General features: G+C 40.2%; 1 protein-coding gene across 2 annotated transcripts in view; it reads right to left on the minus strand.

Annotated features, from left to right (window-relative positions):
• STIM1 (stromal interaction molecule 1) overlaps positions 1–23,366 on the minus strand; it is a 246,113-nt gene that overhangs the window by 202,265 nt on the left and 20,482 nt on the right. Inside the window, exon 1 of one of the 2 annotated variants that reach the window (XM_036744736.1) lies at positions 51–142. The exons of the other annotated variant lie outside the window; for it this stretch is intronic. The gene's annotated coding sequence lies outside the window, so the exon portion shown is untranslated. Of the gene's footprint in view, positions 1–50; positions 143–23,366 lie in introns of those variants that run through there. 2 annotated transcript variants of the gene reach the window in all.

Here is a 23,366-nt window from a genome sequence, read left to right on the forward strand (position 1 = left end):
ATGAAAAGAACATTGGACTAGGAGTCAGAAGAACTGGGTTCAAGACTCACCTCATACCACTTAATAGTTGAATGACTTGAAGCATGTCTCTTCCCGTCCCCAGACCTCAGTTTCCTCCTCTGTAAAAACGGGCAAAGTTGGGCTAGAGGTGAGAAAAAGGGCTGTATTAGAGGCTCTATGGTCCCTTCCTGCTTTTGCATTCTAGGACTGTGTGGTTCTATGAATCACCTTGAGAATTCATCTGGTTTAGGTTGCCAAGATGAACTAAGAACAAAAAGATCCTTCAAACTGAGGAAGTGCTGGGATGAATGGTAGGCTTTGGTGGATTTTATGAATATTTACAGATCAGTGTAATCAGCAAAAGTAAAAGAACGAATGGCTAAGTAACTGCCTGAATTCCCTGCTGCACAAACAAGGAAAATCTCCATATCAAATGGAAAGAAAAGCACAGGGAAGCCAATTCAGGGCCCTGGGATGGAAGCATAGACAACAACCAGCAAACTCAAGGATCAACAGCCTGGCCCAGTGCTCAGCCCATGGGGAAAGAGGGATTAGATCTACTCAGCATGGACACAGAGGGCACAACCAGGAGAAGAAAGGACAGGGAAGTGGCAGGCTTAAGGCAGAAGAGTCAGCCTGCATTCAGTAGTAGGTAGAATACTTCTTAGTGGGCAGGAGCTGAAAATTGTGCAACGGGCCACCTCAGGAGACAGGGGGTTATCCATCCCTAGAACTCTTCAAGCAAGGCTGGATGACCACAGGTAAGGGATGGCATAGGTAGAAGGGCCTATTATTCAGGAAAAAGTTGAACTAAATAAACTGACCTTCTCCAGATGGGAGCAAAAGATCTTAAATCTGGAAGGAATTTTTAGTAGCAGATTTTTAATTAACCCTAACTTTAGGCAGGTAAAGTGGTATGGTGATAATAGCAAGAGAAATATTTGCTACCCTTTTAATAGAACTTTAAAGTTTACAAAGAAATAGAGGATCACAGATTTAGAGCTGGAAGTGACCTTAAAGTTTATTTAATTCAACCCCATCATTTTACAGAAAGAACCAAGTCTTAGAGAAGGGAAGTGACTCTCATAATGTCACAAAAGTAGCAAAACCAGAGCAAGAAACAGAACTCTGATTATAAATCCAATATCTTCCTACTACACAGGCAGACCTCATTTTATTGCACTTCACAGACAATGCGTTTTTTACATGCTGAAGATTTGAGGCAACCCTGCATCAAGCAAGTCTATCAGTGCCATTTTCCCAACATCATGCGCTCACATCATTTCTCTGTGTCATTTTGGTAATCTTGCAATATTTCAGATGTTTTCATTATCATTATATCTGTTATAATGATCTGTAATGAGTGATCTTATTTTAATTGTTTTAGGGCACCACAAACTGTGTCCATATAAGACATAGAACTTAATTGATAAATGTGTGTATTCCATCAATCTGCCCTTTCCCTGAGACATAACAATACTGAAATTAGGCCAATTAATAACTCTACAATAGCCTCTAAGTTGTCCAAGTGAAAGGAGGAGTCAACTGATGCAACAAACTTTGTTGTTGTCTTATTTTTAAAGAAATTGCCACAGCTACCCCAACTTTCAGCAACCACCACCACTGAGGCAAGGCCCTCCACCAGCAAAAAGATGACTCACTAAATGCTCAGATGATGGTTAGAATTTTTTAGCAATAAAATATTTTTAATTAAGGTATGCACATTTTTAAAGACATAATACTACTGCACACTTAATAGACTACATTATAGTACAGACATAATTTTTATATGCACTAAGAAACCAAAAAAATTCATATAACTCATTTTATTGTGATAATCACTTTACTGGGGTGGTCTGAGAATCAATCCACAATATCTCCAAGGTATGCCTAGACAGTGCTGTTTCTTACAAAGCACTTTATTCAAAAGAGCTCTAATGTAGGGAATGCCAATATTATTACCCCTGATTTGTAGATGTTGAAACCAAGGCTCAGAGAGGTGAAATGCCTTGTCCAGAACCACATCTAGTAAATGTCCAAGCCAGAACTCAACCTCTGGCACTACCTGATTCCCATTTTACAAAGAAAGTAACAGAGACCTAGACAAGTTAAATGGTTTGCCCAGGATTCCACAACTCCTGTGTGAAGCCTTTTCTGCTCACCCCAAATAGTAAGCTGCTCATTCCCTCTCAAAATTACCTTTTATTTCCTTTATATGTGTTTTGTACATGTCTATAAGTATACATATTGTTTTCCCTTTTAGAATATAAGCTTGTTGTAGGCAAGAACTGTTTTTGCTTTTGTGTTTACATCCCTAGGGCCTAGCATAGCGCCTATCATACAATAGAAGTAGAAGGAATAACAGAGCATCTACTCTCAACAAATTTACAATCTAAATGGAAATTTAAGACTTAGGCACATTAAATGGTTAATGACAAAACAAAACATTGGATGACAGAGATTCAAATATAGTGAGTAAGTTTATAGGAGTTCAGAAGAAGGAAAAAAATAGCATAAAGTTGAAATACTTATTCTGGGGGCCTGGAAACTTATTCAGTCTGGAAATACTTGAGTTTTTTTCAACGCCAGAGACTAAAAACATGGTCCTATGGCCCCTCCAATCCCTATATTGTGTCCAGCACACAGCAATCCAAACTCTGCAGGCCAAGGTGATCACTCACTAAAGGACCAACAGAGAATGGAGTGAAAAGAATGCTCCAAGCAAAAAAACTGTTCACAGATAGACCTGAGGCTTCTTCCTTTTAATGTGCTTTAATCTCAGCCCCTGGAAATACCCAGGGCTGGAGCAGACAGCCTTTTGTCTTAGCTGCCACCTAGCCACTCATATCTTTCCTGGTTTAGCCTCCTAGCTTCCAGGTGTATGAAGTCAACATCCTCCTTAATGAATTGTTCCATTGAGCCTTCATCTTTCTACTATTCTAATATAAATTATAATTATGTCTGTGCATGTACCCAGCAATATACTCTGCCTTTTGGTGGAGGGGAAAAGGTAAGGAGAAGGAAATGAAGGTTGAGGAGACAAGTGATCTAAACGTGTGAGGCAGCTAAGTGGCTTAGAGGATAGAGCACTGGGCCCAAAGTCAAAAAGACCTAATTCAAATCCAGCTTCAGATACTAACTAGCTGCATGACTCTTGGGAAATCGCTTAACTGCTGCCTGCCTCAGTTTTCTCATCTGTAAAATGGGAATAATAGCACCTTGCCTCTTAAGAGTTGCTATGAAGGTAAAATGAAATAACATTTGTAAAGCATTTTGCAAACTTTAAAGTGCTATATAAACATTATTTATTTATTCATTCATTCACTCATTCATTATCCATGTGGAGAATTCTGGTATGGAAATCTCATCTACCAGCAAGGTAGATTTCCAACTCCTCTATTACTTAAGGGCTTAGGGAATTGCCAGAAGAACTGAGAAATCAAGTGACTTTTTGATAGTTGTACCACTAGTGTTACAGAGGCAGAATTTGTCTTCCTAGCTTCAGGACCAGTCCTCAATATACTACTATACATTAGAACTTCTCATTATGTCTATAAGTGCTTAATAAATGTCAATTGAATTAAAAAGAAATAGCATTAAACTCCTCTCTCCCACCCCCCAAAAAAGGTAAAAAGCTGTAATGGTAAAAGTCACGTAAGGGTAGGGTGGAAGGATTCTTTAACTCTTAACTTACTTACCAGCAGGACCAGTTAACTTCTCCCAGTCTTTTCTTCACACCTCCCAAAAGAAGAAAGAGAAGGCAAAGAAAGAAAGAGAAAGCAGCAGGAATTCTCATCTATACAAGCTGCAGATGGGATAAAGGAGTCCTTAGGTTACCAATGGGCAAATCCAGCCAGCTTCACTGGCTCAATGTGACCCCTTCCAAAAGTACACTGCACATCAAATAGTCTGACACAGACAAGACCTTGCCTTTGGATTAAACACCATCTAATCCATTTCCCTATCCACAACTGTGGAAAGTAAAACATCATTTGTCTGACCAAGTACAAATAGCAACAGACTGTGTGCTCAGATTCAAAATTTGTCAGAGTCAACAATCCCTTAGTCCTTTTCCTTAGCGTGGACTATGCCATTAATTACAGCTCCTCTGGCTAAGGGACTTATCAACCACAAGTCAGACATTCAATAAAACACAAATATTAATGTATTGAGGAAGGCTGAGGAGAGAGAAGGGGAACCAGAAAGTATCATCACTTGGAAATTTCAAAGACCTATAATTACTTCACTGACTTCAAAGCGCAGCCAATTTCTCAGTTTACCAGGAATGCTTTAGACCAATGCATTGTATAACTATATGAGGCTTGGTGACATTAAGGTACCCATGCAAATTACTCCCAAGCCTTTGGGCTAAAAGGTCAAATAGAAATTTCATAAACTAATCCTCTCCTTTCCCCTCCAGGCTGGGCTTCTGTTTTCCTAAGTACCTTGCCAAAAAGAACTGTTGGTTTAGTCGAATTTCCATATCGCTGAACTAAGAGAAACACTAGGGAAGAAAAGTAGCATTAGGAATGATAAGAACCAATGCACAACTATGAGCCATTGGAAGAGGGAGAACAATCAGAAAGCATTTATTAAGCACCTGCTATGTGCCAGGTGCTGAGAAGACAAAATCATAAAAGAAACAGTACCTAACCTAAAAAGAGTTTACATTCTACTGGGGAAACATGTATAAAACAGTCTACATCTTCCCTACAATTAAGATATCAACAAGGCATGGAATCATAGCTCAGAAGACCTGGAAAAGACATCAAAGAATCACAGAATCTCAGAGCTAAAGAGGACTTCAGAAGAGACCAATCTGTAACTGAGCAAGGATTCTCCTCCCCCAACCCCACCTCTGAGCATTTTGTCATCCTATCTCCACTTGAAAATCTCAAATGATGGGATTTAATCCAATCTATTTTAAAGAAGAGGAAACAGAGGTCCAGGAAGAAATGGTTTGCCCAAGGTCACACACTTGGAGGCACCACTAGAATTAGTTCCAAGGATCACCTGACTCCTAGATCTATGCTCTGTCAATTATACCCCATTGCTCTGGTTTTGCATCTGCTGGAAAGAAGTTAGCAGTGTGGGTCAAAGGAAGCTTTGTAGTACTTAGATGCTACTGAGAGTTCAGAGAAGGAAAAAAAGTAAAACTTGTACCCTAGATAACTACAAAGAAACTTCTGGGCTGGGCCATGGGGATTAGTATTCAGTTCAAGATCAAAGAGGGTCCAGGATCCCAGGGTACCTTATCAGATACCAGCTACTGCTTTAATATTATTCCTAACAGAGGCCAGTAGTTTATCCTACAAAAACAGACCTTCCTAGCCCCACCACATGTGGCTTCCAGGATGCAGGTTCCCCATCCCTGCACTAGGCTCTCTTTTCTCATTCACAGGCTTATCTTGCTTGAAGTCAGAGAACACTAGGGAAGAAGATCTGGTGATGTCACTCCTTAGCTCAAAAATTAGTAGTCCTCTACTGTCAAGTGAATAAAGCTCAAACTCCCTGCTTGACATTCAAGACCCTCTACAACCTGACACCACCTCACTTTTCCAATTTTATCTCACACTAAGTACCGACATGAATTGTATACTCCAACAAAATGGACTACTTCCTGTTCCCCAGTTCTCACTCCCCCATGCTTTTGTTATCCTATTGACTTCCTCAATTTTGCTTGAAATCTAACTCAAATGCCACCTCATCCATGCAGCCTTCGGTAATTCTCTGGGCCTCACTTTACATTTTGTTTTGAACCTCTCTCATGCACTAAACCATGTATAATTGTATAATACAGTTATACATAACTAAGTCGTATACTCTCTACAAGAATACAAATGTCATAGGACAGGGACAATCTCCTATAAAAGAATTTACAGTCACTGTCTCTGGTAGGACCAAGCAACAAGAAAGAAAAGTCTCACTGCTCTTGATAGGAGAATCAAGGGAGGGTTCTTAGAATAGAAATTCTGAAGACCAAATGAAAGCTCAGATCCTGGTGGGAAATGGGGATACGTGGAAAGGAAATCTGCCTACTTCCTCACAGATACAAGGTGGCACACTTGTCCTTCGTCCTCACAGCATGGGCACAGACTCCAGGAAAACATCGCCAACATGTCATCTTGTTGGGATCTAAGGCTGAAAATAGACCTCAGATGAAAAATAAACCTTGTGGACAACTTATCCTGGCTTTACTAAAAAAGCAAATCAAGCTTGTGTATGTAGCCCTCTGGAGGCTGGAGGGCCAGAATGCTCTGGGACTAAACAGGCTCAAAGCAGCCCTAGCACAGTTGGAAACCTCTATGGTGTTCCCACACATGCTGTCCTGGTAGAACAAATACAGGCTAGAGGACAGGAGGCAGGTTGCTTACAGCTGGTAAAGGGGAATAGGGATAGGATATTGCCCAGAGGGATGGGACAGAAGGTCCAGGCCTGAAAGTTTAAGCCACTGCTTTCTTGAAAGAATCTAAACTTACTACCATCAAAGACTGACCACAGGCAACCAGCTAGTGGCACAGCAGAGTGCAGGGCCTGAGGTCAGGAACACTCATCTTTCTCAGTTCAAATCTGGCCTCAGACACAGGTGTGACACTTAACCCTGTTTGCCTCAGTTTCCTTATCTGTAAAATGATCTGGAGAAGGAAATGGCAAACTACTCTAGTATCTTTGCCAAGAAAACCCAAAATGCGGTCACAAAGAGTCAGACATGACCAAAAACAACTCAACAATAAGAAAACACACACACACCTTAAGACATAAACAATGGCTGTTTCCTGAGACAGCCCTCCCCAAGAAAACTTCATTATAATTAGAGTTAGCTTCTCCAAAACGAGTAAGACTGAACACCAAAGGCACAGCAGCATTCATTGCTACATGACCCATTGCTATGTAACAAGATTGCTAGAACTTTTCACTATAGTTTCTTTATTTTTGCTCAAGTAGCTATCCTGAAGGCAGGGATTGTATTTGTGACTTTACAGAGATAAAGTAGTATCACATAATAATATATTTCTGCTTTGGGTAGTAATGATTAAATCTTTAATCAGTTGTTCAATTACATTATCTCCTTTTTATAAAAAATCAAGTGTACATTTATAGCTCTTCTGACACACATTGTGTTTATCTTGCATTTATACTAACTTAATGTTTAAACCTGAAAATTTAATGACTAAAAAGAAGGAAATACCCAAAAACTAATTTGGGGACTCACATGAAATGCACCTTCCTCATACCTTTTGATTCACTAAATGCATGTTAAGTATTCTAGAATGGCCTACCTGCCACTGACATCTACTTCTCCAAATCCTACCCATTTCTCCAGGCCTAGGTCAAAGGACACCTGCTCTAGTAAGCTTTTCCTGTCAAATGAAACCTACAATTCTACAGCACTTTTCGTCCAAAAGAGGACTAGAACTAAAATCAGAAAACTAAGATGAGAGGGCCAGCTCAATGACCTTAGGCTACTGGCTTCTCCAAGTCCATTTCCTTATCAGTAAAATGGGAATAATAATATTTGCATTACTATCACTTAAGACAATTTGGAGGATCAAATAAGATAACAGATGGGAAACTACTTTAGCAATGTTCATTTATTCAACACTTATACAATACAAAACACCAGTTATTTTCACTATTATCCCTCATTTGACAAAGATTAATATACCACTGTTCTATTTTTAAACTCTCATGAATATGCTTTCAATGCTCAGCTAGAATTAGCTCCAGAAGGGGAGGTCCTGGCTTATGCTTCTCTTTATCCTCCACCAAGGAGAATAGAGCAGGGATGGGACATACCCCTGGATATGCAGAACACAGAAGATAACTCAATAATTCTTAAGTAAATAAACTCAATCCCTTTCACGCCTTCTCTGAACCTCAACTAATCATTGGTAAGTCTTATCTCCCAATAAAGTTGTAAGCTCCTAGGGCTCTGTCCCCCCTTCCAGACCTGATATCCTTCCTATAATGATTTACCCTAGACCTAAACTCCCAAGACCCAAATCTGCTCCTCCCTGATGAGTTACAGAACTCCCAACCTCCACCTCCTGCTCCAGTGCTCAGGGATTTCTCCAGAAAGCAAAGAGGCCAAATGGTTCACCCACCTATATTTGGTTTTCAGCACTGCAATGCCCAAGATGTCATTTGAGTAGGGATGACAGAGCGTCCTTCCTTCAAAGGGTGAGTCAGTGAGTCATCTGTGCTGCAAAAATGCCTTGGCACTACAACAAGGGGGGAGGGGAAAGAGGATGGAGACTGAATCCTTCCCTTACTCTTGGGAGGGGATAAAGTAACCCTCCTGCCCCGCAAGCAGTACTAGTCTAAGGGACAGAGACCACAATTTTACAAACCATATACTCCTCAGCATGAACTCTTACAAAAGGTTAGGTTTTTAAGACAGCTGGAAAATTCAGTATTTATATATTAGAGTTTGTGGGCCCTGACTTCACTATAGCCAAAAGAAACTGGACGATTGTTTTCAAATTCCAAGATACACAAAATGTCAATGTTCAATGTAAGCATTCTTCTGCCAATTCTGCAAAGTTCTTCACAATCTGGGCCATCTTACCTATATGATCAACCTATCTATAACCTGGCCATGGCATTAACTCACTTCGTGACTTTAGGTAAACTGACTTCCTCACTCTGGGCCTCAGGGACCTCGTCTGGAAAATGGGTGGCTTGGGCTAGATAATCATTCTGTAAGGTTTCTTCCAGCTTGCAAAATCCAAGGTTCTGTCAGTCATCATCCAAGATGAACGTATTTTCCCACTAATATCTTCCTCTGAGCTCCAGGTCCCATATTTCTAACGGCCTTCTGGACATTTCTATCTGAAGAACTCATCATCTTCATCCCCAAATTTGCCTCTCCTTCCAACTTCCTGATTTCTATTGACTCTTTTTAATAACTATTCTCCCAGTCACCCAGACTTAAAATCTCATAGTCATCTTTGACCATCCATGCTGCATTCTTCTCCCTGCTATCCCTGAACAGGTACCTCATGCACAGATACATTTTTCTGCTCCCTTTTATGTACTGTCTGCCCCAGGAAAGTATAAGCTCCTTGAGGGCAGGGACTGGCTTTTTTTTTTAAACTTGTATCTGTATCCTAGGATTCAGCACCATGCCTGACACACCATGCTTCCTAAATGCTTGTGGACTGACTATAAGACCTCAATCCTGGCATTCAAGAATCTGAACAATTGGCCTCATCCATCACAGGACATCTTTAAGTGGAAGTTAGATGACAACTTGTAGGGAATGTTGTAAAACAGATTCCTGCTCAAGTATAGGTTAGACTAGATAATCTAATAATATCCCTTCCACCTAAAGCATGCTACCATTCTAGTTGGAGTGACTTTGTTTTACAGTCGTATTTCCATTTAAAAAAAAAAAGTTTCAAAGAGAACCCCTTGCTGAAAACCTTATTACCCCATTATAATATCAGAGCAGAACACCAGTTCCTGAACAGTGCTCCCATTCTTTCCCCCACTTTCCACCTTCACTCACAGGGCATTCCCGCTCTTCTTAGGGCCTCACCCAGTGACTAAGGCAACCCTTTCCTCACACCCAAGTGCAAGGATTGGAGAAGCTGCTGTGGGCAACAGGACTAAGATTTCACACTTCCTTTCATCACAGCCTATGTCCTATCCTCAGACACTATGCAGGTATAGCACAGCAAGGGATGATACTGCAAAAGGCACTTTCCCCTTCCAAGCTTTAGTTTCCTCGTGTGTAAAATGGGGATAATACATTCACACTAACTACTTCACAGGGCTCTTACAGGGTAAGTATTTTATAAACTTCAAAGTGCTACAGAAATGAAAATATAAGCTCTCTGAAACAGGCTTCTCAGAAAGAGGAACTTCACCCACCCTCCCAGCCCAAGGTTAAAAGTAGCTTTGCTCCCAGGGGGCTTGTTAATCCCCGGCTCACTGTGCTATGGGCTTGACCACACAGGAATAAATGCTCCTGCTCTACTTGTCCTCTTCGCTCCCTCTTGCTGAGCAGACAGATAAGAGTTGGCAGGGTTTGTAAAGAACTGGCTTTAAAAAATGAGCCTTGAAATTACTTTCTAAGGGTGAGGAGGCAACCAGTGCCTGGTATCCTAGGCCAGAAAGCCACTTTCAAATAGGTGGGCTCTTTCCTCATCTTGGAGGGGTAAGGCAAAGGCCTATCCAAGAAGCAAAGTGAGGAAAGCAGACAAAGGAATCTACAGAGTTTTCTCTGATAATTGAATCAGAAGAGGTTTCTCCTGGATTATGTCTCCTCCCTCTTTCCCTCTCTATCACACATTTGCTACATAGCAAGCACTTGCTTCTTTGTTGTTCAACTTTTCCTGCACAAGAGAAGAAGAAATCAAAGGATTTAAGTTGGGATTCCACAATTCAATTCAACATTTAGATCATATAGACACAAAGACAAAACAAAACAGTCCTGCTCAAGGACTTTATGCTCTCCCAAGGTGATACAACATGCACACAAAATAGGTCCAGGACTTCGAATCAGTGTTACCCAACTGTGTGACCCGGGGCCACTCCACTTCCTTCAGTTTATCTCCTCCAGAAAGTGGGAATAATATTCCTTGTTCTATCTCAGTTCAACTCTATAGATCTTAACCATCTGCTGTGTACATAATACTGTAATAAAAATGGTAATATAAGGACACAAAAAGTGACTTCTGCTCTCAAGGAGCTTATGTTCTACTAGAACTTAACACTCCCTCACTTAAATCCAATTCACTTGCATGTCTTGACATCACCTCCCTGATGTCATGGTCCTCTTAGAGGATGAAGGACAAACAACAACAACAACAAGGACTTACACTTAACATTACCTCCCAGGGGTGTCATCTGGAAACTGCTTTGTAAACTTTTCGGACCTCTAGCTAAGAGAGTAGTTACTAGAAGACAGGAACATACCAGCAATGGAACACCTGAAGGCAAGATTTTTTAATCTAATTTTTTTTGTGGGGAAGGCAGGGATAGCTATGTTAGGAGCAACTTTTGGGACAATATCTAATAATATATAACATATAATAACATATCACCCCAAAACTAGGTTCTTTCCTTTGGTCAATTTGACAAGAAAAACATCAACTTTTTTTTTTTTACATAAACACAACTCCCTAATGACAATTATATTTGTCTCTTCTGGGATGGTTCTTCTTGGACTGGGGGATGAGTAAAAGGAGAATATTTCACCAAAGGATTTGGGCTCCACCTTTGGGACAGGGCTCTCATAAGCAAGTGAGCTTCAAGGAACAAATGAGGGAGAGAAGGGGATTGAGAATCCTAGTTATTACAGTGATGGGGCTCTTCTCTATTAGGTTATGGACAGAAGAATGCATCACCTGGTGGCCACACTTCTAGTGACAGGACTCTCAGAGCTAAGTCAAATTAGGAGTGATGAAACAAACACAAGTCTACTTTAACTCATATTTGCATAAGGTTTACAGAGCACTTTCCTCATAACCACCTCTAAAAGGGAAGGTGGTTATTGTGCCCATTTTACAGATGGATAAAGTAAGGTCCAGTGCAATAAAGTAGTAGTTAATAATAGCTAATATTTACATGGCACTTATTATGCGCTGAGCACTGTCCTAAGCACTTCCAAATTAGCTCATTCATCCTTACAACAGCCCTGGGAGGCAGGCACAGTATTACTATCCCCATTTTACAGATTAGAAAACTAAGACTAACAGAGTTAAGTGACTTGGCCATGTCACACACCCGGTAAATATCTGAGGCCAAATTTGAACTCAGGTCTTCCTGACTCCAAACCTGGCACTCTATCTACTGCATCACCTAGGTTCCCCAAAGTAACTATCACATAGCTAATGTCAGAGATCTCCTGATTCCAAGTCCCAGGGCTTATCTTGCTCTCAATCACCCTCAAGGAGGAAATGCTTCAACATTTCAAAGAAATGGTTGTCCTTTCAAGAAGTCACAATACTGGCTGCCCTGGAGATACAGATCCATCCTCCAGATGCCAATAGTGACATCTGAGGCAATTCCAAAGTAACACTTTCACAGAGGTCACTGAGCTGCATCTTGATATATGCCTGGATCAAATACCCTATCTTCAGGCAGGTAAGGTATCCCCATTTTATAGATAACGCCCTCTGCTTAAGACCTCATCAAAGCAGAGAAGGTTCTCTCAGTCCTCAAAGGATTATCTCAGCAAAGTGAAAGATGGAAAGGCTTCAATAGGGGAAGGCTAAACTAGAAGAACTTCATCACTGGAAGTTTGGTTACCACGTGATAAATTCTCCTAGCCACAGCAACTCATTAAGCCTATGTTCAAAAATGCAAAATAAACAAAATCTGCATCAGTAGAGAGCGGCCACACTAATGAAATTTCAGATCTTTTGAAGAAATATTTATGATGCAATAGAGACCCAGAGATGTTAAGTAACTTGCTCTATGGCACACGGCACACAGCACAGCTTCTCATGCAAAAAGTCAATTGAATATACTATATAAACATAGCCCTGCACAGGGACTGTAGGGGATGAAAAAGTATCAAAGAAACAGTTTCTTTCCTCAAGAGACTTGCCTGGTAAACCAAAAAATCCAAAACAAAACAAAAAACCACATATAATATATCCCACAAGTCTTAGTGCAATTTTAAGCTTTGATAACTTAAGGAGTATAAATGCTACAAACTTACAAAAAATTTTCTGAAAGGTTTATTATCTAACATGTTAAAATACTGATGTTTCTCATTGAAATTCAACCTACCATCTTGTGCTTTATATCATGCTAGCCAATTATCAAATTTCATAAAAACTTTCATCAGCTGCTGCTCAATAACTGAAAGAATTTCATCTACAATGAAATTTATAATTACAGCCATAAGACCATCCAAAAAATGAGATTGTTATGCATACATGACAGTTTTGACATGACCACACAAGAAAAAAATCTAAGTAAGTCAGATCAGGTGACCAAGATGGCCAAGCAAGAAGACTTCTTCTGATCCAATGGTCTGAGAAACTGTCATCCACAAATTGTTGCACACGCAATGCATAATGACAAAATGCTCCATCTTGTTAAAAAAATTTTATTCATAATTCACAAAACTAAATAAATGTAAAGGAAATTTCTTTCAAATAATGTATTTGCAAGTTTCAGCATTTATACTTATGAAGTTATTAAAGCTTAAAACTGCACTAAGACTTTTTGGGATATTCCTAAATGTTGTATGGTTTTACTAGAATTCTCCATTTCTTAAGGTTAAAAGACTATCTTTTTCATCTCTGTATTCCCCCACCACTAAATAAAATGTTTGACATATAATATATAGATTATTAATAAATCGATTGAAAATAAGTTTAGTAGAAGTTCAGAGAAAACAAATTAGTGAGGGATGGAATGATCAGAGAAGACCATATTAAGAGAAGGACTTAAAATATTGGTAGAATGGTGGCTTATCATTCACAGAATCATAATAGATCATAACGGAGCTTCTGCCATTCAAGCACATCTTCCTCTGGATCGTGGGATCAATACACACACAAAAATGGGGTGGCGAGGACAAGTATCTTTAAGGGCCCAACAGGTTGAAATGAAACTCAGGTGAAATCAGAAGGCCTAGCAGTAGAACCTATCTGGCCACTATGCTTAGCTTTAATGGCAAAAATGATAATAGCAATCATTTATATAAGACTTTTAGGTTTATAAGTTTTATAGAGTACTCTAGAAATATTGTCTCATTTGGTCTTTATAACAACTCTATGTGGTAAATGCTAAAGGTGTTATACCCATTTTAAGGATATGGAAACTGAAGCTCAGAGAGTTAAATGATTTGCCCACAGTACAAGAGGAGGAATTCAAAACAAGGTACTACCAATAAATAATATATGCTGCCCCAACAGAAGCACTCATGGATAAAAAGCAGGATTATACTCTAGCTAGACCCCATGACAAGACCAAGAACATCTCCCAAGATGGCCAGGCAGGAAGTGGGCCAAACCTAATTCTGGTGAGTCACACACTATATCCCCCCAACCCCTAACCAACTCCACCTTACCCAATGCTCCGCCACTTGAATCCGGAAACATTTGACAACTCCCTTCCTCCCTCATGGCTAAAATTTGTCACAAATCATTCAAATACAACAGTCCCCAAGTTAAGGTTGATCCAAGTGCTGCTCAACCAAGAATATGAAATAATGAAGCCAAGGAAAGAGTAAAGTGGGAAGGTCCCAAACAAATCAATTCACTTACTCAAAAACTTGTGGGTTGGATCAGTGCACTAAAAATCTGCATGAAGTCAACCAACTGAAATCTTGAATGCTCTAAACAAGTGATGTCAAACTCAGAAAAAGATCCCCAAAAGCCCCACATTGACTAAAAAAAACCCCACATGTTAACATTTTCTACATGGCATGGTATTTGTTTATTTTGCTAAATATTTCCCAAATGCATTTTAATCTTGTTCAGATTGCACTGGGATTTGACACTTCTACTCCAAAAGACCTCCCTTGCCTCTAGCCCAGGGCTACACACCATATGGCCCACAGGCCACCCACCAAAAGGTTTTAGGTGACCTGTGGAAATGGAGAAGAAGTAAAAGAAAGTAAGGATGTAATGAATGCTTTGTCTGTGCCCTGCTTAACCCACCTTCCACTAGTCACTACTGTGCCTGTCATGTAACTTGGCAGGTAGGTTGCCCACAGTGTACTCTCTCCTATGTGTCACATGACCCACAGCAAGCAACCATAATCAGTCTGTCTCTAGTCTAAGAGGAGTGAGAATTTTATCTTTTTGCTGTGTTTTCAGTCATTACTGGCACTGAACAGCAACAAAGTGAGCTCAGCGAAGTAAATTTTTTAACATTAATGTGATTTCATGATAAATAAAAATCTTAATAAGTGTAATTAATTGATATTAATTGAAGTTTCCCTTTTTTAACATGATTTATTTGCAAGATAGTTTAACCATTAATTATACCTTTACTTGGAAAGTGAGCTATTAAAAACCTGAAGAAATTTAGCCTATTTTAAATTTTGGCCCCTACCTACCGCCGAGTTGTGCAGTCTCTTCTAGCCCCTCTGCTTCAATACACACATACACAGTGCTAAGTCAGCATTTCAACTCATTGCAGATTTCATACTGCCCACTGCCACTGTCATCCCTTTTATTCGGATCTTCCATACCAGGAACAGACACTTCCTGTTCCCCTCAATATCTGTGCTTATTGAAATCCCTCCCTCAAAGCCAAATCAGATGCCACCTTCCCTGGTCCTCCCTCATAGCTATAAATGGTCTCTCCCTCCTTAAATACACCAAAGTACTAGGGCCTTCTATGCCATTCTTTTCAAATGTGTATCATAGACATTTGTTTACAGACTTTATTTTCCCTGGCAGCTTCTTAAGGAAGGGGCTATGTAGTTTTTCATCTGTATATTCCCACACCCTTGCTCTACACCCCTGCTCTCAGCACAGGGCCTCAAACCCAGTAGGTACCAAAAATGTTGTTTTAATTGAATTAAACTAGCAAAATTTCAAAGGCTCCAAGGACAGGAATCTAGCCACCCTACAGGGCAACGCTGCAAATGAGGTACTTAGCCTTCAGAAATCACTCAGGCATGAGTGAAAAATCAGGCTTTAACTAGTAAAGGCCAACTCATAAATACCTCATTAACAATATACAAACACATACTGACCCCAGGGTCTCCTGTAGGAATGCTCAACTGACCCAGAACAAGAGTCAAACTGAGTATATGCTGTAAATGACCTGAAGGGACAATCACAAGCTAGAGAAGCCCGCTACCTTAAGTTTTTAAGCCCAGTCCCTCCCAGGGTAGTAACAGAAAGTACCATAGAATCCTACAAGGTCCCCTTCTTCACTAGGGTTCCTGAGACCAAAGGGATACAAGAAATAGTTCAAGACATTCATCCACCATAGGAGCTGCTAAGAAACAGAACAGAGTTTTCTCAGGCCCTTCCTTATATACTCAGCATGTGAAAATTTATCTCCATGTTAATTTGATAGCCAAGACCCATAACTGGAGTCCAGGGACCTCTTTTCCACCATTTCCCCTTGTGATCACTTATTCAGACCACCTTTGCTGTTTGTTTACTGTTTCTGCATCTCCTTATTTTCTCCTACAAGAAATGGTCTACAGGATACACTCTATCCCTTTCTAAAAACCATTAGCTCCCACCAAGTGAGTAGACTGCCTATTCTCCAGCTATAGAAACCCTAAAATCTTAGGACTTAGAGCTCAGAGATCATCCAGTCCAACCATATCATTGTACAAATAAAGAAACTGAAGCCCAGAGAGGAAATATATCTAAAAAGTTACTAAACTGTGCATACTCTGTGACCCAATGTTACTACTTCTAGGCATACACTCCAAAATGATCAAAGAGAAAGGAAAAGGATTCACAAGTACAAAAATAGCGACTCTTTCTATGGTGGCAAAAAACTGGAAACTAAGGAGTTGCCCATTAATTGGGGAATGGCTGAACCAAGTATGGTATATTAACGTAATGGAATACTAATGTGCTGTGAGAAACAACAAAGGGGATGGTTTCAGAAAAAGTCTGGAAAGGCTTATAAGAACTAATGCAGAGTGAAGTGAGGAGAACAAAGAGAACAATTTATACAATAACAACACAGTAAAGAAAAACAATTTGGAAAGATTTAGGAACTCTAATCAATGAAATAACCTCCCACAATTCCAAAGATGAGAAGAAGAATGCTATCTACCTCCTGTCTGAGAGGTGGACTTAGAGTGAATAATACATTATTTGGACATGGCCAATGGGGGGATTTGTTTTGTTTGACTATGCATATCCATCACATTGGTTTTGTTTCTCTTCTTTTTTTTTTTTTTCAGTAGGGAGAGGCAAGAAGAGAATGCATCTCTGCATAAAAGACAAGATGCCAAATTCGAGAAATGGAAAGTAAATCAGTTTGGCTGGAATGGAGAATGTATGAAGAGAAGCAATATGAAATTGAGTCTGTAAAGGCAGGCTCAGGCCCGACTATCAAGGACTTTAAATAACCAAAATGAAAAATTTTTATTTTTATCCTACGTGTCATACCACTCCAGTAAAATCCTTGAGGCCAGGCGCTGTTTTTCCTTTTCATCCTTATGTCTCTGAGCTTAATATAAAGTAGGTACTTAACAGAGGCATCTAGGCACCTAGGCTCCATCCCAGGGCCTATACTCAGAAAGACCTGAGTTCAAATCTATCCTCAGACACTAGCTGTATGACCCTTGACAGATCATTTAACCTCTGTTTGCTTCGGTTTCTTCTTCTGTAAAATGGTGGTAAAAATAACATCTTCCCAGGGTTGTTGGGAGGATCAAATGAGATAGTAATTGTAAAGTGTTTATCACAGTTTTGGAACATAGCACCACATAAATGTTAGCTATTATTAATAATACATGCTTATTTTGCTGGACTGGCTTTATCCAAAGACAAAAGGTAGCCACTGAAAGTACTTAAAGAGGTGATTAACATGACCAAATTTTCACTTCATTATTTTTGTAGCTCTGTGCAGGATAGATGGGAGTGAAGAGAAACTGAAAACAAGGAAGAATGTCAATTAGAAGGTTATAAACCAGGCAAGAGGTGATAAAAGCCTGCCTGAAGGTAGTGGCTGTATTATTAGAGAGAAGAGGTTGGATACAAGAGATGCCATGGAGGTAGCTTCAACAAAACCCAACAACAACTCTAATTATCATCAACATCATTTTATTTTATCATTTTAATTAAAAGTAATAATATCAACAAGTAATTTTACATGATACCTGCAAGTTTATGAAATGTTTTCCTCATAAAAACCCTGTGAGGCAGGCAGTGTAAAGTATAATTATCCATACTTTACAGATGAAGAAACTGACATGCACAGATAATCATGGAATCTCAGAATCAAAAGAAACCCTAGAGGTTAATATAGTCCAAACCACACCTAAACATGAATCCTCCTGAAAGGTCCCTGATCAGAGGATCCAGATTCCATATATAGACTTCCAGTAATGGGAAGCCCACCAACTCTCAAGGAAATTCATTATACTTTTGGACAACTAACTGTTAGGTCATTTTTTTCTGTTACAGCTAACTGAAATCTGCCACTCAGATTCTTGAAGCCAGTTCTTCTCTCCACCTGAAAAGTTCTCTCTCTCCAAACTAAAAATTAGACTATATAATCGTCTTTTGTTCTGTTAGCCTGTGATTCTAAAGTCAGACAAGAGATAAGTTACTCAGGTCCGGAAGGATGTGTGACAGATGCATCGTAGGAACATGCCACTCTCCAAAGGAATTTGGCAGCATCTTACTGATGCGCTAGAGGTGCCTCTCTACACATAATGCAAGATTTAGGACTAGAGGGATCTTGGAGATCATCTAGTTTATGTCAGCCAGAAGAAGCCACTCTGAAGTATAAGGAAGGAATAATATTTTGTAATTTGGATTGGGAACAAGTCCTAGAAAAAAAAAACACTGAAATGAAGAAAATGCAGTGTAGAGATGAATGCACATAAGAGGCTGATGCTCTTCATGAAATGCAGGAAAAGAAGACATGGGAGTAAGGGTGAGCCAGAGCATATCCAGCACTTCAGAGGGCAAACAGGAACCTGATCAACCTATGTGAATTCCTGGATCTGAATGGAAGGCAGGTATCAAAGAAGAGGGAAGAGGTTCAGCCTGCCTGTGACTTGGAGTCTGTCTCTGGGATTCTGAAAGGCTCTCCTGTTGCCAAATGGCAGCACTGTGAGGAGACTCCATGAGGAGCAGGACAGCAGCCATATGCAATATTCAGAGGACCTACACTTCATCAGTGTTGGTAATGAAGCCCCCAACAGCATAAACCACAACCACACCTCAACAGAGTCTTCATGAGTTCCTAAAGCGAAAAAACAAAATATGACCCAGACTTCTGGGGATGAACCTTGATGGACTTAGAGTAGGCTAGTCCTCAGATAACAGACACATGACCTACACTAGGGCATGTAATCAAAGTCTTTCAAGTTTGACAAGATTTGCCAGAACCTATTTTGTACAGGCATAGCCTTAGAAGATCCAGGCTCATCTGCAGATCACAATTAAGAAGGATTTTAGCCCTAAAATAGCTAGAAATTATAGAACTCTTATGGCTAAAAATGCTTTACATATATTACAACTATGACCTCAGTTTCCTCATCTATAAAATGGGGTTACTATTTGCTCTTCTTAACTTGCAATCTACTAGGAAGCATTTATCAAGAACCTACTATGTCAGGCACTGTGTATGAAGTTGGAAATACAAATATGAAAATCTCAAGGAGTTTACATCCTTCTAAAAGCTACTGTGAAGTTCCAATAAAATGAAGTGACTTGCTCAAGGTCACAAAGCAAGCAAACAGCAAAGCCTCAATCAGGAAGTGCCTTTCACTGCCTTGTGATCCAGCGCCAGTGTTCTTTTTCTAGTATAGCACATCCCTGCCTCACAAAGGCTCTGGTTTATAGCACACCTATATTTCACAATGTATATTAATAACCTAGAATCCTAGAAAATGTCAGTCAATCACAACATTGGGCAGAAAATCTGGCCCTAGAACATAAGCCCCTCTGTATGAACTCATAAAAGGAAGCTGCAAACCTAAGTTCCAGCACCTAAGGTGCTACCCTGGTGAGGCTTAGCTTAACCACATCCAAGCTATCACTTGGAGGCCAGAGCCATACCATGGGGTTTCCTGAGTTTGGACTTAGAAGGAGAGCTGCAAGCTATACTACTAGTAATTTGGTTCATTACTCTCTTCATGATGATTGAAGGAGTAGGTTACCAAGTATGGAAGAGGGAGAAAGAACTAGGAAACATCCTAAAAAGCAAGGAGATAGGAAGGACTAGAGGGTCCAATGGAAGGGAAGGGAAGAACTGGGAAAGTCACGTAAGGAGTCTTAGACTTGGAAGAGGAGACATTGTACTTGGACTTGGAATGGGAATAACTCCACACTTACAATGTAAACATGGGCAAGTTACTTCATCAGTAAAACGGAGATAATACCTGTGCTACCTAACTCACAGGGATATTATAAGGAAAGTGCTTGTATACCTTGGATGCTACAGAAAATAGAGCTATTAGTAACAGCAACAGCACTAAACTCAGAAGAAAAGAGATAACAGGAATAAGTCCCTTTTATTTTTAATTGGGTTTTATACTTTCCAAAGCCTTTTCACATATATTTTCTCTTCTGATGCTTATAATATCACTGTGAAAGTAGGGAGGGCTGGTGTTTTTCTCCTAACTGATAGATGGGGAGAAAATGAAGTATCTTGCTTGTGGCTGCGCAGTTAATAGCTGATCGAATTTAGGGCTCCAGATTCCAGAGTGTTCTTTGCACTAAAACAGACTTTACAGAAAGAAAATTGGAGAAATAAACAACTTGAGAAAACATGGCTTTTCAGACATCTTGAAATGGATATCCAGTAGACATCTTAAACTCAGTATGTACAATACAGAACTCATTATCTTTCTGCCTAAACCCTCCCTCTCTCCTCCTAACATCCTTATTAATGTAAAAAGCAACACAACACCATTGTCCTAGTTCTTCAGGACTTCAACCTAGGAGTTCTTGCCTCTTTACTATCTCCCACTCTCCCATATCCAAAATGTTGCCAAAGCCTGTCGATTTCACCTTGGCAATATCTCTCAAATAAGACCCTTCCTCTCCTCTGACACTGCCACTACTCTAGCACAAGTCTTCATCATGCCTTAATTGCTGCAATAGTCTGCTGATGGATTGGCCTGCCTCAAGTCTCTTCCCACTCAAATCCAGCCTCCATTCAGCCACCAAAGTGATTTCCTCAAAATGTAAGTCCAACCACGTTACCCCCTCTACTTAATAAACTCCAGTGGCCACCTGTCACCTACAGGATCAAATACAAAATCTTCCATTTGGTATTCGAAATCCTTTACAACCTGGCCTCCTCCTACCTTTCCAGACTTCTCATACCTTAGTATCTACCATGTACTTTTCAATCCAGTGACATTGGTCTCCTGGTTCTTCCACGAATAAGACATTCCCTCTCTTCCTTCTAAGCAACTTCTCTGGTTTTCTCCCCCTGCCTGGAATGTTCCCCATCCTGTGCTCTGATTACTGACCTCCCTGGCTTACTTTAAGTCCCAGCTAAACTCCCACCTTCTACAGGAGGCCTTCCCCAACCCCTCTTAATTGCAGTGTGTTCCCTCTTTTAATTATTTCCTATTTATCCTGCACATAGTCTGCCCTGAATATGCTTGTTTGTCTGTTGTCTCCTTCATTAGACTGTGGGCTCCTTGAGGACAGGGACTCTCTTTTTGCCTCTTTTTATATCCCTAGCACTTCACACAGTGCCTGGCAGATAGCAGGCACTTAATAAATGCTTATTGAATGAATGAATATATGAATGAAAAAGAAGAGGGAAAAGAAGGAAAGGAGGAAAGCTGCCCAAGAGATAAAATACAGGGAGATAGGCATGGGAAGACAATGTTTGGCAGCAGAAGCTGAAAAGACTTCAACTGTTACTTTAGTAGCCATAAAGCCGTCTCATATCCTGTCCAGCCATCCAGTACAGTCAAAGTAATTACCAGGTGTCTGGCTGGACACTAAAAGAAACAGTCATTTTCAAGACTGCTCAGTGGAGACACAGAACAGAGCTCCCCAGAGAAAATCCAAAGAGCTCATTCCCCTACTCAGCAGCCTTCTCCTCCATACCCAGGAGCAACAGCAGATTGACACAGGGAAAGAGATCAAGAAGACTGTATATGAAAAGCTCAGGATTCCTGTCTGATATACCAGTGGGTACTCTAGATGACAGATGACACTGCCACCCTAATCACCCTAATCTAGCATGAGGTTCTGCTTTCCTTTCTCTTAGGAGAACTCCTACCCAGCCCACGTAACTGGAACGATGAGAAAGGAAAGCACTGTACACACCTCAAAGCCCTCTTCCACAACGACTTCATCAACACCCAGCAGTATATCAATAGTTCACATTTATATAGCTCACTACAATCCACAAAACACTTTGCAACAATGGCAGTATAGGTATTATTCCCATTTTACAAGGGGGGAAACTTAAGCTTATAGAGATGAAATTACTCACTTAAGGCCTCACAGCAAATGAATCACAGAGAAGGGCTCTGAACTCTTATGACTCAGTTTAGTACCACTTCTCTTCTACTCTGTCACTGCCTCTACACTCTTCAGAATCTTGATGCCAGTGATCCTCATGGAATCTGGAAACAAGGATAAGGAGGGCAAAGTAGGCCACAGGTGTGCATCTATTGGGAGCAAGATTTCAGACGTCTGCTTGGGAAGGGAGAGATCTTACTGAGAGATGTGGGGAGCCTGGAAAAACATTATCTCTCTCAATACCACTACTTCCCCATCTACACAGTCTTTCAAGACCTCTTCAGTTATGTTTTCTCACTATCTCTGCCTTCACTTCAGTCTTACAAGAAGAGTGTACCCATTTCCTTCAAAAATAAACACCTCCACATAGACTTTTAATCCTATTCTATTACATTTTCTCCAACAGAATAGAATGCCCCCTATACCATACCCACACTCTCACTAAACTTCAATCTTACCCTATTATCGGAGGCTGCCCTGCTGCCTATAAACATTTCCACGTCTCTCTCCCCCAACCATAAAGAACACTTACTTGATCCAACCGTCCCCAAGAGTTATTATCCTGTATCTTTCCTCCTTTTTGTAGCTAAACTTCTTGAAAAAGTTATCTAAACTCTAATCAACAAAATGACCAATGATTCTATAAGACTGATGATGCAGCATACTCCCCACCTCCTCACAGAGAATGATGCACTCAGGGGGCAGACTGAGACATTTTTTTGGACATAGCCAATGCAGAAATTTGTTTTGCTTGACCATGTATGTTTGTTTTTCAGGGGGTAAGGAAAGGAAGAAGAGGATATAAGTAGAAAAAATAATTTTTTGCTAACTGAAAAATATCAAATTAAATTTAAAAAAAAAAGGAAGCCATCTACATAGCTGCTTCCACTTCCTCTCCTCTCACTCATTTCTAAACCCTCTCAAGTCTGGCTTTTGACCTCATCATTCAACTCAAACTTCCCTCTCCAAAGTCACCAGAGATCTCTTAATTACTAAATCAAATAGGCTTTTCTCAGTCTTCATCCTTCTTGTCTACTGCATACTCTTTGACACTGCTGATCACCTTCTTCTCCTCAATACTCTCTCCTCTCTAGGATTTCATGAGACTGTTCTCTCCTGGCTCTTCTCCCACAGGTTTGACCATACCTTCTCGTTCTCCTTTGCTAGATCACCATCCGAGTCACACCCACTAACTCTGGATATTCCCCCAAGGCTTTGTTCTGGGCATTTTCTCTTTTCCCCCTATAT

The sequence above is a fragment of the Trichosurus vulpecula genome, chromosome 2 (genome assembly GCF_011100635.1).
Source record: "Trichosurus vulpecula isolate mTriVul1 chromosome 2, mTriVul1.pri, whole genome shotgun sequence".
Taxonomy (NCBI): domain Eukaryota; kingdom Metazoa; phylum Chordata; class Mammalia; order Diprotodontia; family Phalangeridae; genus Trichosurus; species Trichosurus vulpecula.